The 8236-nt window shown below is 41.8% G+C and overlaps 1 long non-coding RNA gene across 1 annotated transcript; it reads right to left on the bottom strand.

Annotated features, from left to right (window-relative positions):
* Positions 1–2095: 2095 nt before the first annotated feature.
* On the bottom strand, positions 2096–7976 carry LOC118239366. Its single transcript, XR_004771294.1, has 3 exons — positions 7534–7976; positions 5939–6205; positions 2096–2147 (listed from the first exon to the last, which is right to left on the bottom strand). It is a non-coding gene; the product is annotated as an uncharacterized LOC118239366 (long non-coding RNA).
* Between the last annotated feature and the right edge of the window lie 260 nt (positions 7977–8236).

Here is an 8236-nt window from a genome sequence, read left to right on the forward strand (position 1 = left end):
GCAATGTCTTAGTGGCTTTATCTGCGTTATTTATGACAGCCCTCAGATTTACATGTCCCACCAACAATCTTGAGAGCCAAACCATGGATCTTCTCAGCAAAACTTGCTGATGTCCGATCCTTCTATTTACCAGCCTTACCTGCTGGCTCAACCACCCTAGAGTCATGCTTGACTTGCCGAATCCTCTCACTCCACATCCAAGTTTAGTAAATACAAACAGAGCTATGGATTCAAGATCCATCAAAATTGTTTGCATATGTTTTCCCTAACAAACTCTTGCAATGAGAGATGGTGTGATGTTTTTCATAACCACAACGTTAAAATGGAGTTAAACAGGGCCGTGTGCAGTGACATGAACCTGCATTTCTAACATTGGGACATGGAGGCAAGATGGTCAGTCTCAGCTACATTGAGAATTCAAGGACAGCATTGCTGCAGGAGTCCCCATTGTAAAATTTAAAAAGAAAATCAAGGGAGGGAGAATTGATAGTCTTAATAGCCCTGCAGTCTAAGGGCCAGAAATTGGGAAAAAATTGAGATTAGCAAAGTAAACTACACCTCCATGCTTCATGAAGAAACAGCATCAAAATACCATATGAAAAAGGTATAAAATAAGAGTTTTTTGAGACATGCTTTCATTATCTATACCTGGCTGGCCTTGCATTTATTGTGCAGACCAGACTGGCCTCAGACTCATAGAGATCGCCAAGCCTCTGTCTCCTGAGTGCTCGAATCAAAGGCATGCACCACCACACCTGGTGAAGTAATCATTAAAACAATAATATATTTGGCTGGGCGTTGGTGGCGCACGCCTTTAATCCTAGCACTCAGGAGGCAGAGGCAGGCGGATCTCTGTGAGTTGGAGGCCATCCTGGTCTCCAGAGTGAGTGCCAGGATAGGCTCCAAAGCTACACAGAGAAACAGAGAAACCCTGTCTTGAAAAACATATAAAAACATTCAAAGTAGTTGTGTGTCATATTTTCCATTTTTATTTAAATTAGAAACAAGATTGTTTTACATGTGAATCCCACTTCCCACTCCCTCCTGTCCTCCCCTGCCCCCCACTAACACTTTATACTATACCCTTTCTGCTCTCCAAGGAGGGTGAGGCCTTCCAAGGGGAATCTTCAGAGTCTGTCATATCCTTTGGGATAGGGTCTAGACCCTCCCCAGTGTGTCCAGGCTGGGAGAGTATCCCTCTATTTGGAATGGGCTCCCAAAGTCCATTCCTATGGTAGGGATAAGTACTAATCTACTACCAGAGGTCTTATAGATTGCTGAGGCCTCCTCACTGACACCCATGTCATGGGGTCTGGAACAGCCCTATGCTGGTTTCCCAGCTATCAGTCTGGGGTCCATGAGCAATCCCCTGTTCAAGTCAGCTGTTTCTGTGGGTTTCAGGAGCCTGGTCTTGACTCCTTTGCTCATCACTCCTCCCTCTCTGCCACTGGATTCCAGGAGTTCAGTTCAGTGTTTAGCTGTGGGGGTCTGCTTCTGCTTCCATCAGCTGCTGGATGAAGGCACTAGGATGGCATATAAGGTAGTCATCAATCTCATTATCAGGGGAGGGCATTTAAGGTAGCCTCTCCACTGTTGCTTAGATTGTTAGTTGGTGTCATCCTTGTAGATCTCTGAACATTTCAATAGTGCTGATTCTCTTTAAACCTACAATGGTTCCCTCTATTATGGTATCTCTTTTCTTGCTCTCTTCTATTCTTTCCAAGACTCAACCTTCCTACTCCCTCATGTCCTTCTCTCTCTTTCTCTTCTCCTCATTCTCCTAGCTACCTCTCCCCTACCCCCATGCTCCCAATTTGCTCAGGAGATCTTGTCCCTTTCCCCTTCTCTGGGGGCCTATGTATGTCTCTCTTAGGGTCCTCCTTGTTTCATAACTTCTCTGGTGGTGTGGATTGTAGGCTGGTAATCCTTTGCTCTAGGTCTAAAATCCACATATGAATGAGTACATACCATGTTTGTATTGTTGTGACTGGGTTACCTTGCTCAGATTGGTTTCTTCTGGTTCTATCCATTTGCCTGTGAATTTCAAGATTCCATTTTTTTCCACTGAGTAGTTCTCCATTGTGTAAATGAACCACATTTTCTCCATCCATTCTTCAGTTGAGGGGCATCTATGTTGCTTCTAGGTTCTGGTAGCATAATTTTAAAAGATAAGAAATCACCATTAAAACACTGTGGGGTATACTTGAAAAATAGCAAAGCCATTAAGAAAATCATGAGAATAACTAGGCAAAAGTATATCATAACCAAGAGACAGTGGGGGAAGCCATTGGGCAAGGAACACATAGAGGTCTCCAATAAATTGTCAAGAAACTTTTTCTTTAGTTGATTTACATAAGCGTGTGTTGCACTGCCAGAGTTTCATAGGCAGTTGTGTAAATTTCATGTACACTTTGTGTATTACCTTGTGCACATCAAGTATATTTCAGGGTGAATCAGGTATGACAGCCATGGGTCAGTGGTAAAACACAAGGTGATAAATTATTGTGATAAAGTAGCCACAGGCTAAAAATAAAGCCACGTGTATAGGTCAGGCACGAGCCAGATTGACAAGTGCCTCATGAGTATTTGCATTTTGTCCTGTAGATAATGTATCTTATATGGCTTCCATAATGCAACCTCTGTCTCATTTGCCTCAAGTTCTGTGTAAGCAAAGGTCTCATATGACCTACTAATGAAATGAATGGCAATAAAAGTGTTGTAACACTGGAGAGAAAGATGAGTTTACTCATATATTGCAAATGTAATGAAAACACTACTGCTCTTGGCTGTGGGCACAAGCTATTGGCCTGGGACTCAGGCTACTGAGGCTGCTCTGGTGGGAAATGAACCCTAGACCTTTCAACCCTGCTGCAACTCTAAAGTCCTGCCATGTTGGCACCACCTCTAGGGTCCACCAGCTCTCCCAACACCTATGTAGTAATATAGTACTTCGACCACTCAGGTCAGGGTTGCAGTCAAAAATCTGGTGTTTCCCTTCCTGGTTTCCTAATAATTGTTATTTCCCAGTATTTCCCAGAAGCAGATCCTCTACGTTTGAAGGCTGAAGGTTACAAACTTTGCAAAACTGCATTTCAGAGCACAGCAATTTGCTTTCAGTGAAAGCAAATTTATATGCAATTCTCAGAGCTTTTAAAGACACAGCTTTAGTCAGCTCCCCTACCACACCAAACTTCATATTTACCCATGTGAAGCTCCGTCCCTCTCTCCTACTGCTTAGCCACTGTTTTTATAGTTTCAAAGAAAAAACTGTCCTTAGACTTCTTTATGTGCATACATAGTTTGCTCTACCCTTCAAACCTCCATTTAGGCTGGAAATATAGTTTAGTGGAACAGTGCTTACTCAAAGTCCTCAGTTCAATTCATAGAGCCACAAAAAAAAAAAAAAAAAACAAGCAAAACTCTTCATTTTTTGTTTGTTTGTTTTGGTTTGCTTTCTTGGGACAGGGTTTCTCTGTGTAGCCCTGTTTTTCCTGAAACTCACTGTGTAGACGAAGCTGGCTTCAAACTCATAGAGATCTGTCTGCTCTATCTCCTGAGTGCTGGGATTAAAGGCATGTGGCACCACTTCCCAGGCAAACAAAAACTATTTGGTTAATATTTTGGTCGTAAGGAGATCTTCCCAGTCTAGAAGCTCATCTTGTCTGCCCCATTCATTCCTCTGCTTTCATGGTAATTTTCTGACCATGATCCTTTAATCCATAAAATGAAAATGAAGATGATGTCCTTTTAGTTTAAGTGAATTAAGATCTGATCTGTATATATGGAAATTAAAAAACTGAGCAAGAAATCACAACCAACGGGTTAAATCTTATGGCTGAATAGTTGGTCGTGAAAAAAATTGCTGCATTTATGAGAAATGCTTTACAGCTTTAGAAGACGCATTTTTTTGTCTCATTTCAAATTCCCTAGCAGTTATGCAGTATTAGGTCTGTACATTCCATTTCCACTAAGTTTACAGTCTTCAAGCTCATGGTATTGCTTTGCTGTTGTTAGCTCATGGCTCCTATTGTCAAAGGCATCAATCATGAGGTCCAATATAGTGCTTAGATACCTCCCATCACATCTACCCACTGAACTGTCTCAAGGAGGACTGTACAGGGGTTAAAAAGAGAAGCAAATTGGAGGCAAGGCCTATAGAGTAAAATGACTTACTTGATTTTGGCCACAAGTGAGTCACATGGCATTATGGTTTGAAACCAAAATGTTCCCACAGTCCGATGTCTGGGGGTTTACTCCCTGACTGCTGACATTGTTGTGGGACACTATGAACCTGTAGGAAGTTAGGCCTGACTGGCAAAGCACTCTCTCTCTCTCTATCGGTGAGCCCTTGAAAGCTGTTTTGGAGGATTTGGTCAGTCCCCTGTTTCCCTGCCATTCTGTCAGATTCTTGGTAAACCTGTGTACAAATGGCCTCTACCATCTACTCTTTCTATCATAAGTGAGCTCCTTACTGGAATGAACTCTTCTATTTTTGAAGGGGTATTGAGGTCGGCTTCCATCATCTAGTCCTCCTATCTACACCCCCTTTACCTCATCATCCTGACTTGTGTCACCACAAGTAGCCCATGGGTAACTCTTTAAGTAGCTTCCATCAGGTGTATCGTCACCTGGTCAGAAAAGTAACTGATCCACCTGGTATCTAGTTACAAAGGACAGTGTGTGGGAGTCAAGTATCATTACACGGTGTGTGATGCTAGTGTGTGATGCTAGTGCAAATCAAACAGGAGTTTGGTTATTACAAAGGGAGACTAGAGATGGCTTAGCAATGGACATTCTTGGCTACATTAGCATGATGTAGGTATCCAGATAACAGATCAAAAGCCCACATTTGGGAAGCCACAGCAGGATTGCATGGGGAAGTGATATCAGAACTCATCCAAATTTACCCTGACTTAGACGCACATACATACATGTTTGTCTTCCTTCTGAGACTATGAGGTCTCAGGCAGTCTGCCCTCTTCATGATCTAAAACTCTTCAAATGGGAGTACTTCGTGTAACAGACTGTTGAAACATTTTTGCTGGACTGAGATGAAAGTAATAGTTGTTTTTTTTTTTAATTAGATGACAGGAAACTGTGTCATCTTTCTGAACATTTTCACTGTCTTGGGACTTTGGGAAAAACTGGCCTCAAGATTTTATCACAATGGCAGCCTACACAAATACCTCTTTGAGGCATCTGTCACCTTGTAACCTTTACCATGCTTCTTGCTAATGGCTGATACAATTCTTACTCATCACACGGAGTGGGGCTTTCCTTGTGTTTCTTTCTATTCTAACCTCTATCTGAGAACAGCACAGCCTAGGCTCTTAAGTCAAGTCAGCTTCCAGCCGTGGATCACAGCTAGATCACAGGCATTACACAGGTAAGTGGCAATGACTCAGGGAGGCAGAGACCAAGAATTGCCATCCTTTCTCTTCAATGCTAAAATCAAGTGACTACAAAGCCAACATTTAGACGTAGGTCATTGCAATAGCTGATTCTTGGGTGAATCATATGAACCATTTCCTGATCTATGGGGTTAACTAAAGTTGCACATTACATGACTTCTTAAGTGAACTTAAAACCTGAGACAAATCCAAACAACCAGAGGAAACTTGAAAGCAGCTCCTATTTGTCTGAGCGGCTTTGAGATTACTGTCTTACCCAGAAATGAAAGCCAAGCCTCCTCAGTTATTTGCCTTCCTGTTGGGTGTCATTTTAAATACCGAGAAATGGCTTTCTATGTACGTATTAATTATGCCAAGATTGATGGAAACTTACTTGGCTCTAACAAGTAAACATTGAGCCAGGATATTGCTGGGATTTGATCCAGTGTGAACGTAGATTCTATCTTAACCCCCCCCCCCCCCACACACACACCCCGGAAGTGACTGGTCCCCGTCCCAGCTTGGAGACAAAGAAACAAGCATACTACCTCCTTGTTTCTGAGTTGTCAGTTGAGTGTGGACGAGAGAAAACAGGCTTCAGGTTGTGCCCGGTCGACCTGTGGAGGCACGCTGAGTGCAGATTTCCGAGGAGCCCTGCAATGCGCTTTTAAGTGCTTTGCAAGGAACGAGAATCCTAGGATGATTCCTTATCTCTGAAGATAACTGTCTCTGTTGGGTTTCTGGGTTCCACAAGTGATGATTTGTGAGGAAGTGACAGAGTCAGGAGGTCAATCTCACTACTTAGGACAGCACAACTGCCAAAAAGAGCACACTGATAAACTCATAAAGTTAGGTGGCCTAAAGCTACTCGGAGTGTGGCGTTTCTTTCAATCAATACTGAAACTCAGGAAGGAGAAAGAAACAGGAGATGCTCATTTCTTGATGCAGATTTCCAGCAATTATTAGTACAGTACACTCGTGGATGGAGGTGTGTTAGCCCTCTGAGACATAGAAACTGGCACCTAAGAGCAAGTCTATCACAGATCTGAAAAGACCCCAGATTTTGTATCCAACAATCTTGTTACAAATGATAAGAGCAAGACAAAGGGAGATAAAGCCAGAGGTTTCAAACCAAATATCACAACATATTTGTAATGTATTCAAAAGCAGAGATGTTGGGCAGAGATCTGGCACCTACTTGAGGATCTCTGTAAAATTGGTAGTTTGTGGCTAGGGTTGGCAGAAACAAAGCTATATGCTAGCTCAGACAAAAGATTGTTTTTTGAATGGAATGACATGGACAAGCCATGGCCCACTAATTTGCCATGATATAAGGTAGCCAGTCAAAATACACAAGTCAAAATACAAAAAATACAAAATACATATTATTTATTAAAAATAATGAGTTTAAAGCATCTTTTTGAGGCCCAGATTTACCATAAACAAAAGAGAATATGGGAGACAGGGGGCAAGATGGCTCATCAGGCAGGCTCAAAGGTACTTGCCACCAAGGCCAGTTAGTTGACTTCAATCTTTAGGGCATGTGGAAGAAAAAAAGAATGAACTATCTAGGGCTGTCCTCTGATTTCTGTTCATGTCGTCTCTCTCTCTCTCTCTCTCTCTCTCTCTCTCTCTCTCTCTCTCTCACACACACACACACACACACACACACACACACACACACTAAAAATTATTGAATAAATATATTAAAATCTTTTTAAGAATCTTGCAGCTGATAAAACAATTCCAGATGACATATGCTGAGAAACAGCTTGCTGTTTGAGTCCGTATATGTTCAGTCCTAGAGTCCTAGTACTCATTATCAATGCTGTCAGTGCAAGACAAATGGATAACTTTCCGTTGAGACTGAAACTCATTCTGCATGGATCACAGATTCCCGGTAACCCCTCTTGTCTGTTTTTAAACAAACCACCACTTTGCCAAGCTAGGCATTGACATTCGAGTCTCAGTCCAGCTCTCGACTCCTGTAACAAAGTGTTTCCCCAAACATTCTTGTCCTGAATCACATGCTGTTCTAGAGATCCTTGCTTCCCATATACATTTGTTATGTGTAAGTGTTTCTAGGTTGCCATGGTTTCTAATGCTTCTAATCCATAGAAGAAAGCTTGAACTGAGAACTTACCAGCTAAAGGGAGGGAAGAAACATAGTCAGTCCAGACTTCATCTATTATTACCACGAACTACCGGTCAAATTCATATTTCCTTTCTCATAAAATAAGGCCATTACAGCTACTTGACTAGTTTGCTGTGAGAATTACATGTAACCATACATTATAAAGCAGGTTGTTCACAACGCACCAGGTATTTTAATACCTGTATTTTCTTGTCTTTGTTATTTTTCTTGCTCTAGCATCCCACCTTAATCAGTGCAAACCCTCTAGTCTCTCTTTCCTTGACACACAGACATCCTTATCCCCTCTGCTCTTCCTGGGCAGTTCTCCTGTCTTTCCTGATTTGTTACTGAATTACGAATAGTTGTAGCAAACGGTAAGAGATGTTGTAGAATGTTTGTTTCCTTACCAGCTCTAGTTCTTTCCCTATTTCCCAACACAAACTGCTGAAACCTTTTGATGAGCCAGATTTTCCAACAGAGGACAGGCTGAGTGAGTCACTCTTAGTCACAATTGTAACCAAAGTGCTGAGGAGAATACAAAATCAATAAACATCAGGCCTTAAAACATACAGCTTTTGAATCTTAACCTGCTCCTACCTTTGGACTTCAGTTACTTAACCCTTTAGAGCTCTATTTTCTTATCTTGAAAAATAGAACTCAATCCTCAATGTGTGTTGAGCCTTGTTAAAATAAACTTTATGGCTGGCCATCA

The sequence above is a fragment of the Cricetulus griseus genome, chromosome 10, assembly GCF_003668045.3.
Source record: "Cricetulus griseus strain 17A/GY chromosome 10, alternate assembly CriGri-PICRH-1.0, whole genome shotgun sequence".
NCBI lineage: Eukaryota > Metazoa > Chordata > Mammalia > Rodentia > Cricetidae > Cricetulus > Cricetulus griseus.